Source organism: Scyliorhinus torazame, chromosome 17, assembly GCF_047496885.1.
Source record: "Scyliorhinus torazame isolate Kashiwa2021f chromosome 17, sScyTor2.1, whole genome shotgun sequence".
Taxonomy (NCBI): domain Eukaryota; kingdom Metazoa; phylum Chordata; class Chondrichthyes; order Carcharhiniformes; family Scyliorhinidae; genus Scyliorhinus; species Scyliorhinus torazame.
Window position 1 is genome coordinate 22,086,797 of NC_092723.1, and position 11,382 is coordinate 22,098,178.

An 11,382-nucleotide genomic window follows, 5' to 3' on the forward strand; every position below is an offset into this window, starting at 1 on the left:
TTGTTCGGGAGAATATCACAGCTATACTGCGAGAGGACACCTCAGAGGGCAGTGAGGCTATATGGGTAGAGATCAGGAATAAAAAGGGTGCAGTCACAATGTTGGGGGTATACTACAGGCCTCCCAACAGCCAGCGGGAGATAGAGGAGCAGATAGGTAGACAGATTTTGGAAAAGAGTAAAAACAACAGGGTTGTGGTGATGGGAGACTTCAACTTCCCCAATATTGACTGGGACTCACTTAGTGCCAGGGGCTTAGACGGGGCGGAGTTTGTAAGGAGCATCCAGGAGGGCTTCTTAAAACAATATGTAAACAGTCCAACTAGGGAAGGGGCGGTACTGGACCTGGTATTGGGGAATGAGCCCGGCCAGGTGGTAGATGTTTCAGTAGGGAAGCATTTTGGTAACAGTGACCACAATTCAGTAAGTTTTAAAGTACTGGTGGACAAGGATAAGAGTGGTCCGAGGATGAATGTGCTAAATTGGGGGAAGGCTAATTATAACAATATTAGGCGAGAACTGAAGAACATAGATTGGGGGCGGATGTTTGAGGGCAAATCAACATCTGACATGTGGGAGACTTTCAAGTGTCAGCTGAAAGGAATACAGGACAGGCATGTTCCTGTGAGGAAGAAAGATAAATACGGCAATTTTCGGGAACCTTGGATGACGAGTGATATTGTAGGCCTCGTCAAAAAGAAAAAGGAGGCATTTGTCAGGGCTAAAAGGCTGGGAACAGACAAAGCCTGTGTGGCATATAAGGAAAGTAGGAAGGAACTTAAGCAAGGAGTCAGGAGGGCTAGAAGGGGTCATGAAAAGTCATTGGCAAATAGGGTTAAGGAAAATCCCAAGGCTTTTTACACGTACATAAAAAGCAAGAGGGTAGCCAGGGAAAGGGTTGGCCCACTGAAGGATAGGCAAGGGAATCTATGTGCGGAGTCAGAGGAAATGGGCGAGGTACTAAATGAATACTTTGCATCAGTATTCACCAAAGAGAAGGAATTGGTAGATGTTGAGTCTGGAGAAGGGGGTGTAGATAGCCTGGGTCACATTGTGATCCAAAAAGACGAGGTGTTGGGTGTCTTAAAAAATATTAAGGTAGATAAGTCCCCAGGGCCTGATGGGATCTACCCCAGAATACTGAAGGAGGCTGGAGAGGAAATTGCTGTGGCCTTGACAGAAATCTTTGGATCCTCGCTGTCTTCAGGGGATGTCCCGGAGGACTGGAGAATAGCCAATGTTGTTCCTCTGTTTAAGAAGGGTAGCAAGGATAATCCCGGGAACTACAGGCCGGTGAGCCTTACTTCAGTGGTAGGGAAATTACTGGAGAGAATTCTTCGAGACAGGATCTACTCCCATTTGGAAGCAAATGGACGTATTAGTGAGAGGCAGCACGGTTTTGTGAAGGGGAGGTCGTGTCTCACTAACTTGATGTTTTTCGAGGAGGTCACTAAGATGATTGATGCAGGTAGGGCAGTAGATGTTGTCTATATGGACTTCAGTAAGGCCTTTGACAAGGTCCCTCATGGTAGACTAGTACAAAAGGTGAAGTCACACGGGATCAGGGGTGAACTGGCAAGGTGGATACAGAACTGGCTAGGCCATAGAAGGCAGAGGGTAGCAATGGAGGGATGCTTTTCTAATTGGAGGGCTGTGACCAGTGGTGTTCCACAGGGATCAGTGTTGGGACCTTTGCTGTTTGTAGTATATATAAATGATTTGGAGGAAAATGTAACTGGTCTGATTAGTAAGTTTGCAGATGACACAAAGGTTGGTGGAATTGCGGATAGCGATGAGGACTGTCTGAGGATACAGCAGGATTTAGATTGTCTGGAGACTTGGGCGGAGAGATGGCAGATGGAGTTTAATCCGGACAAATGTGAGGTAATGCATTTTGGAAGGTCTAATGCAGTTAGGGAATATACAGTGAATGGTAGAACCCTCCAGAGTATTGACAGTCAAAGAGATCTAGGAGTACAGGTCCACAGGTCATTGAAAGGGGCAACACAGGTGGAGAAGGTAGTCAAGAAGGCATACGGCATGCTTGCCTTCATTGGCCGGGGCATTGAGTATAAGAATTGGCAAGTCATGTTGCAGCTGTATAGAACCTTAGTTAGGCCACACTTGGCGTATAGTGTTCAATTCTGGTCGCCACACTACCAGAAGGATGTGGAGGCTTTAGAGGGGGTGCAGAAGAGATTTACCAGAATGTTGCCTGGTATGGAGGGCATAAGCTATGAGGAGAGGTTGAATAAACTCGGTTTGTTCTCACTGGAACGAAGGAGGTTGAGGGGCGACCTGATAGAGGTATACAAAATTATGAGGGGCATAGACAGAGTGGATAGTCAGAGGCTTTTCCCCAGGGTAGAGGGGTCAATTACTAGGGGGCATAGGTTTAAGGTGAGAGGGGCAAGGTTTAGAGTAGATGTACGAGGCAAGTTTTTTACGCAGAGGGTAGTGGGTGCCTGGAACTCGCTACCGGAGGAGGTAGTGGAAGCAGGGACGATAGGGACATTTAAGGGGCATCTTGACAAATATATGACTAGGATGGGAATAGAAGGATACGGACCCAGGAAGTGTAGAAGATTGTAGTTTAGTCGGGCAGTATGGTCGGCACGGGCTTGGAGGGCCGAAGGGCCTGTTCCTGTGCTGTACATTTCTTTGTTCTTTGTAAGCAGTGGAAGATTGATGTCAACGACAGGGCCTTTTGGCCCATTATGCCTATGCTAGCCATATAGAGTCACCCTGCCTAATTCCTCCTCACAGCTTTTGGTCTGTAGCCCTTTATATTACTGTTAATTTATACTGTTAATTTTATATAATGCACAAAATGCAACATCCCTCAGCTTTCCTTTCTGTGCCGTGGACTTTTACTGTCCTCTGGTACCTTCATTAAAGTGAAATGGTTCCTGTAGAGCTACGTGTGGGAAAATTACAGCAAAAGATAAGAGGCTGGGAATTCTACGGCAAGTAATTCCTGATTTCTCAACGACTGTTGGGGAGCGGCATGGTGGCACAGTGGTTAGCACTGTGGGTTCAATTCCAGCCTTGGGTTACTGTCTGTGTGTGGTTTTGTAGGTTCTCCCCATGTCTGCGTGGGTTCCCTCCGGGTGCTCTGGTTTCCTACCACAGTCCCAAGATGTGCAGGTCAGGTGGATTGGTCATGGTAAGTTGCCACTTAGTGTCCAGGGTTATGCAGGTTAGTTTATGGGGACAGAGCGGGGGAGCGGACAAGGGTACAGTGCTCTTTCGGAGGGTGAGGCTCGATGCGCTGAATGGCCTCCTTCTGCACTGTTGGGATTCTATCTATAATGCACAAGTGTGATGCAACACTCTCCACTTGTCTGGATGAGTGCACCCCCAACAATACTCAAGGAGCTGAACACTATCCAAGACATAGAAGGCCATTTGATTGGTACATTGGCATACAGTGGCAGCAGTGTGTACCATCTACAAGATGCACAGCAGAAACTCACCAAGCCTCCTTCAACAGCACCTTCCAAACCCACAGCCTCTACCACCTAGAAGGATGAGATCAGCAGACACATGGAAACACCACCACTTGCAAGTTCCTTTCCAAGCCACTCACCATGCTGACTTGGGAATATATCGCCGTTCCTTCACTATCGTTGGGTCAAAATCCTGGAACGCCCTCCCTAACAGCAGGGTGTGTGTACCTACACCACATGAGCTGCAATGGTTCAAGAAGGCAGCTGACCTCCATCTTCTCAAGGACAACTAATGAAGAGCAACAAATGCTGGCTTAGCCACTGATGACAACATTCATGAAAGTATAACTTAAAAAGTCACACGGAAACCCTGCTATAGGAGAACTTGACAAATTGTTGTATCGACACTCTCAGCATAGACCAGAGATGGAACCTGATGTCAAAAAGCACTTCCTCACACAGAGCGAAGTGAAACTCTCAATTGAAATGGAGACTGTTATATTTTTATTTGGTTTATTTGATAAGAGTATGGGGAGGCCTTGTGCTGCAATGGTTAATTTCCCTTCCTCTGGGTTCAAGTCCCACTCCAGGACTCTTATGACCAAGGAAGATACATTCATAACGTGGCCAAACAGGTTCATAACGTGGCCAAACAGGTTGAGTATCAGCCTGTAAATTGTCCCAACACACTCCAATGCCGAGTGGGGGACACTCCTGGCCAGATATGTGATGGAAGGAAATTAGAGCCTCCACCATCACTGACCATAGCTCCAGACTGCAATCTGCATGGCAAAGGGAAAGTTGCCACAGGAACTTGGATTCCTGGGTAGCCAGTGTGGATCAGGTTGATGTCAACAGCACAGCGTATGATTAATTTTCTGGCCAAGGTGGATTTGTAACCTGCCTCCTAAACCTACCTGTGGTGGGGCCATGGGTCAGACCTACTGTGGGGAACAGGTATAAATGGCTGAATGGCCAATTTATGTTCCTTCCTATGTGGAGATCTTGCTCTACTTTTCAACCACTCACTGAATAGGGAAAGCTGACAAGCTAACACTTTATTGGTCACTGAATGCTCAGTTTAGGAAAAATGTGGACCGACAATCTTGCCACATGTCAAAATAGACAAAGATCACCACAGACACCATCACATACAGAGGAAATCATAATGATGTAAAACAGAAATGCATGAGCCTCCCAAAACAAACCTTCACACCCTCTCCTTCAATACCACTGTAAACAATTACCCCTTAACCAAACATTCACCCAGGGCAGCATGATGACACAGTGGTTAGCATTGCTGTCTCACTACACGGAGGACCCATGGTCAATCCCAGCCCTGGGTCACTGACCGTGTGGAGTTTGCACATTCTCCCCATGACTAGGTGGATCTTACCCCACACGACCTAAAAATGTGCAGGGTAGGTGAATTGGCCCCGTTAAATTGCCCCTTTAATTGGATAAAATAATCACGTGCTCTAAATTTAAAGACATTTACCCCCTCTCCTTCAACAAGCCCTTAACATTCACCCCTCTCATTCAACACCCCCAAAAACAATTATCCCCTCAACCAAACATTCACTCCCCCCCAGCACCCCCATAAGCAATTACCCCCTCAGCCCAAACATTCACCCCCTCTCCTTCAACACTCCCATAAACAATTATCACCTCAAACATTCACCACTTTCCTTCAACAGCCCCATAAACAATTACCCCCCTCAGCCCAAACATTCACCCCCTCTCCTTCAACACCCCCAAAAACAATTACCCCCTCAACTAAGCAGTCACCTCTCTCCTTCAACACCCCCATAAACAATTGCCATCTCAAATAAACATTCACCCCTCTCCTTCAACACCCCCATAAACAATTACCCCTTCAAACATCAAACATTCACTCCCTCTCCTTCAACAAGCCCCTTAACAATTAACCTTAACCCCTTAACAGCCCCCAAATATTCATCTCCTGAACATAAATCATCAAACCCAAATGATCCCCCTCCTTCAAGAGATTCATCCCCTCATCCAACACCCCCCCACCCACCCACACACACATACACACTACATAATGGTAAAAACAAATGACTGATGCTGGAATCTGAAACAAATACTGGACAATACGGGCAGCACGGTAGCATTGTGGATAGCACAATTGCTTCACAGCTCCAGGGTCCCAGGTTCGATTCCGGCTTGGGTCACTGTCTGTGTGGACTCTGCACGTTCTCCCCGTGTGTGCGCGGGTTTCCTCCGGGTATTCCTGTTTCCTCCCACAGTCCAAAGATGTGCAGGTTAGGTGGATTGGCCATGATAAATTGCCCTTAGTGTCCAAAATTGCCCTTAGTGTTGGACTGGGGTTATGGGGATAGGGTGGAGGTGTTGACCTTGGGTAGGGTGCTCTTTCCAAGAGCCAGTGCAGACTCGATGGGCCGAATGGCCTCCTTCTGCACTGTAAATTCTATGATAATCTATGATCTCCGCAGATCTGACCGCCTTCCTGGCGAGAGAAGTGTGTGGCTGGCTCTTTGTCAAGGCTGCAAATATCCCTGCCCTCCCCCCCCAAAACAAAATTCCCTCCTTTCCCCCATCCCCTGTGACAGGTTCACGAGACCCACCGACTGCCCCCCAATATATTCACTCCAGACCCTCCAACCAGCACCGGCTGGTCCCCAGTTGCTGACATCGCTGCGGACTGAGAGTCTCTCTCACTCTCCTTTGTACAACTGTACACGTGGCCCGCATGAAGCACCGGCGGCTCGGCTCACACGGAGTTCCGGAGCAGCCAGAAATGCCGGGCTGAACCAGGCAGCCCAGAGTCCCCAACACAGCAGCCTCCACCAAGGCATCCGGAATATGTGGACCATATGGGGGATTGTCCCCCACACCACACAAGCAGCTCTGCTCTGGGTCTCGGGGGGCAATTCTCCAACACCAAACAGGCTGCCTGACCCTCTCCCCTCCCCAACTCAACCCAACTACCAAACTGATCAAACTTCGCAGCGACCAACAGGAGTGAGCGCCCAGGAACTGTTCCTGCAAAACGATCAGCCCCACACAGCGGGGACAAAACTTTTCCAACTCTGCTGGGCCAGAGTGAGTGAGTGAGAGAGAGAGCAGACAGTGAAATAAATCCAGCAATAAAAAAAAGCACGCGGCGAGACGAGAAACTCGCGCTCAAGGCAGAGGTGGAGAGACGGGAAATCATTGAAGGTTTGCTCACAGTGAATTTCAGGGCAGGGTGTACACTTCACGAACCCTTTCCCTGTGTCGAGCTTGCCGAGCGCTCTAACGCTGCCTCCCTGGCTCCATTCTGGGAGCGGTGCATTGTTAAAGCGATGACATGAAGTGGTGCTCGGAGCCCCACTCCTCCCCCTCGGCTCACACACATTGCCATAGTGATCTGGCCAAGCAGACCATTGCACCCTTCTGTTCCTCCAGCGCGCACACTGGCAGGAAACTGACACTCCCTCCAACACACTGGAATCAGAGCTGCGGTCTCTCACACACACCCCACTAACTACAGAAGGGAAAGCCCGGGTGTCCAGAGCAGCGCGCACCCAGCTAATGGATGGCGGCTGAAACTCCAAATGGTTCGCTTTCAGGGGAATCTGTGTGACTCTCAGTCCCACAATCCGAAGTGGCGGGCTCACAAACACTTTCCTCCTGGACCGCCCACAGATCCCAGTCCGGCCATTCATACTTCCCACCACATAGAAACTGACCAGGATTAATGGGACCCTGCAGAAATTGTGGGGGCGATTTAATGGCCGCGGTGCGCTTAAGAGAGAGCGCGACCAGGCCGTTAAATCGCGGGAGAGGCCAGAGGCGAGAACCGCGCCGGGCGCCGATCTGGTTGCGATCGAGCCGGCCCACTCCCGTTGGCGTAATCAGGATCCCGCCTGCGCATGGCGAGAAACCAATAATCACCACTGAAGCCCAATCTCCATACAATTAACGGCCTCCCATGATCGAACCGCCTCCCCAGCAAGTAGTCACGCGAGTGCCGATTCGTACTCCTTTTTAAACACGTGAAGCTGGCAGAAGAAGGGCTGCTGCTCACCCGAGGAGGTGAGTAGCCATTTTCACTCACGGGGCACTGGGGTTGCTGCCCCGGTTCTCAGACTGGGGTGGGGGAGCCACTGGGGATCAGCCTCGGTCGGGGTGAGCTGCCGTCACGGAGTGGGGGGGGGGGGGGGGGGGCTTCTGGAGCAGGGGAGGTAGCCTCCCATGGCCTGGGCTTGTCTTGAAGCGGGGGTGGGGAGATGGGTGTGGCAGCGCCCATGGGTACACCATGCCAGCCGCTGGTCCGTGTGAGCCATTCCTTGGACAAGCCCAGCCCAAGCCCACCTGCCCCACCGACCACCCATAATTCCCACCGATCATGGAGGCCTCTGGCCATGTGGCTGAAGGCTTTAGTTAATTGGGAATTGGCAATGGTAGTTAAATGAGCACTTCACACATCCCAGGTGGATCCTCGTGGGTAGGTGTGCCATGTAGCAAGTGGGAGTTATTGCCCAGCATCCCAATCAGACGGTGATGCCTGGACACTGCGAGAGGCAACACCTAGGACACAGCGGCCAACATCCAGGGGCTGGGCTCCAGCACCGGGGATATTCCAGCGACCAAAGAGTGGGTGTGTGCACCAGGGAGGGGACCAGCGCCCAGTCCAGCTAACTTCATGTGAAGGTGTCCAGGGTACAGGATCTGGGTCTGGTGATCAGGGGCCACGTTGCGGCCGTGGGTACATGGGCAAGGTTTGTCGAAGGGGAAGAGCAATCGGGGAGAGGGGGGAGCAATGGGGGAATGGTGTGTCCCGGGTGGAAGGCACCACTTGTTGTGAGTCTCCCACCCTCATCCCTTACAGATATTACATGGGATGGATGATATCTTGGACCCCACATAACTTGCCCTAGTCGTGCTGCTTGCAGGCAAGGCAACCAGATGCCGGAGTAGGCGGTGGTGGCAGTAGCGTCGACAGAGACTCGGGGAGGCGGCCGATGTGCAGGGTCCCGCCTTTCAGGACCCGGTCACCCATCAGGCCAGGGAGGCCCACGACGGCCCAGGGTGTACAGACGGCGCTGGTCTTTCGAACAGATGACAGATAGCATGTGCCGCAGGAGGCTCCGCCTCAACAAGGGGGCACCGCAGAACTTGTGCCTTACGGACTTGGCACACATGGAGGAGGAAGAGGATACCCAGTCCCAATCCCTGTCAAGGTCACCGCAGCTCTGAACCTCTATGCCTCGGTATCATTCCAGAGCTCAAGCGGGGACTTGTGTGGCATCTCACAGGTCATAGCCCACAATCCGCGAGGTCCTGGATGCCCTGTTTGCCCGGGCAGAAAACTATATAAACTTTGACATGGACCAAGCCCAACAAGATGCCCGGGCAGCAGGATTTCCCATCATCGCCTGGCTGCCCCAGGTCCAGGGAATAGTGGATGGCATGTTGTCTTGTGATCACCGGGTCTTGTGGGACCACCACATGAAGGTCATGCACTTGTGTGTACGCCTCCCAGGGAGTGTGCACGACAGCTACATCCTGGGGCAGTCAGACATCTCGGCTTCTTTGAGGAGCACCCCAGGACGGCCGATTGGCTCTTGGGGGATAATTGGTGCCTGCTGAGGACCTGGCTGATGCCGGCAGTACAGAGACCCGGTACAACGAGGCCCATGCGGCCACCCGGGCTGTCATTGAGCAGTGCATCGGACTCCTCAAAATGTGGTTCCGATGCCTTGACCGCTCTGGTGGTGCACTGCAGCACAACCCCCGGAGGGCCGCCCACTTTGTGGAGATCTGCTGTGCCCTACACAACCTGCACAGCAACGGGCGACGTGCTGGGGGTGGAGGGTATGTGGCCACCTCCCAAGGAAGCATCGGACTAGGGGGGAACCTATGGGCCGCACCCAGGGAAGACCCCCTGGACCAGCCGGAAGATGGAGTACAGGTTGGAGCAGCGAGGGTCCAGCAAGCCCAGAGGGGCAGGAAGCCCCTCATCCTCACCCGCTTCACATAGGATATGACCCCATCTGTGACTCCCCCTCCCCCCACCCCCTCCTTCCCACCCCCCCCCCCCCACTTCCCTCGTTCACCATCCTCTCGCCCCCCCCACCTCCAATTCCCACCCCCCCAGGGTCTGTGTGACACCACTCCAGGGCGATGGGGCTGTGTCGGCACTGTCAGCGGGCCACAGTCAAGGGCAGGGGAGTGATGATAACCCGTAGAGTGCAGAGTGCTGGAGCTCCTCATTCAATGCCATGGTCTGACCCCTGCCTATCTGCTGAGTGCTCGCTCACACCCATCACCTACACGTGGTGTGCCGGGAGGGAGGAGACCAGGATGCCATGACTGGAGAGGTGGGGCATGGGACTGGTGCTTGGCCTGCATTGCGGAGGAAAGTGCCAGAGGCGTCATTCTGATCGAGGCCATCAGATTTTAATGGTTTACTAAAGTGACCCCAATTGCCCCACTCTCTCAATGGTGCCGCCCCACTCACTCCACCCCTCCCAGATCCTCCCCCCTTCCCCCCACACACGCCCATATCCCTAACCATGCGTCCATCAGTGATCCTCCACCAGATAAACCTTCTGTGCTTTACCGCTGCATCTAGGTGTGTTCCCAGGATACACATCAGAGGTGGAGGCAGCCTGTGGTGCTTGATGCCCATGCAGGTGGCCTCTGGAGGTTCTGAGGCTGGAGGCCACTGGCTCATTTGCCAGCAGCACATGACCCACTGTACTGATATAGGGTGACGGCCTCGCCAGGCCAAACTCGTGGCATTTCATGCTTGCTATCACACTTGGAAATTATTAGTTCAATCGCGCACTATACCTTTTGCTGCTTTTTCTGCTTCTAGATGTATTATCTTTTTGTGCATGATTTTTTAAAATTCATTCAAGAGATGTCGGCCTTGCTATCTATGCCAGCCTTCATTGTCCCTATTTGTCCTTCAGAAGGTAGCAGTGAGCTGCTTACTTGAGCCGCTGCAATCCATGTGGTGTAGGTACACCCACAGTGCTGTTAGGGAGGGAGTTCCAGGATTTTGACCCAGCAACAGCAAAGGAACGATGATACAATTCCAAGTCAGGATGGTGTGTGGCTTGGAGGGGAACTTCCAGGTGGTGGTGTGCCCCTTTGTCTGTTGCCCTTGCCCTTCTAGATGGCAGAGGACATGGGTTTGCAAGGTGCTGCCTAAGGAGCCTTGATGAGTTCCTGTCGTGCAGTGATGCACCACTGTGCATCGGTGGTGGAGGGAGTGAATGTTTGTGGAAGAGGTGCCAAGCAAGTGGGCTGCAGCTTGTTGAGCGTTGTTGGAGCTGCACTCATCCAAGCAAGGGGAGAATATTCCATCACATTCCTGACTTGTGCCTTGTAGATTGTGGACAAGCTTTGGGGAGTCAGGAGGTGAGTTACCCGCCACAGGATTCCCAGCACCTGATCTGCCCTTGTAACCACAGTATTTATATAGCTAGTCCAGTTCAATGTCTGGTTGATGGTAACCACCCAAGGATGTTGATAGTGGGGGTTCAGCAATGCCATTGAATGTCAAGGGACGGCACTGCATCAGAGCATCACAGTATCAGAGATCCGGGTTCATTTCGGCCTTAGGTGACTGTGGGGCGTTTGCACGTTCTCCCCGTGTCTGCGTGGGTTTCCTCCGGGTGCTCCGGCCTCCTCCCACAGTCCAAAGATGTGCAGGTTAGGTGGATTGGCCATGCCAAATTGCACCTTAGTGTCCAAAGGGTAGGTGGGATTACAGGGATAGTGCAGGGGAGTGGGCTTAGGTAGGGTGCTGTTTCGAGGGACGGTGCAGTCTTGATGGGCCAAAAGGCCTCCTTCTGCATTGTAGGGATTCCAGGGATACAATAGGGGCTGTTTAGCACAGGGCTAAAGAGCTGGCTTTGAAGGCAGGCCAGCAGCACAGTTCAATTCCCGTACCA

At 52.0% G+C, this 11,382-nt stretch overlaps 1 protein-coding gene across 2 annotated transcripts in view; it reads right to left on the bottom strand.

Annotated features, from left to right (window-relative positions):
* Window positions 1-6,860, bottom strand: part of LOC140393772 (monocarboxylate transporter 1-like) — a 52,053-nt gene extending 45,193 nt beyond the window's left edge. Inside the window, exons 1-2 of one of the 2 annotated variants that reach the window (XM_072480173.1) lie at window positions 6,663-6,860; window positions 3,589-3,737 (exon numbers count right to left, since the gene is read on the bottom strand). The gene's annotated coding sequence lies outside the window, so the exon portion shown is untranslated. The remainder of the gene's footprint in view (window positions 1-3,588; window positions 3,738-6,662) is intronic. The other variant, XM_072480172.1, reaches the window with a different exon arrangement.
* Window positions 6,861-11,382: the final 4,522 nt, after the last annotated feature.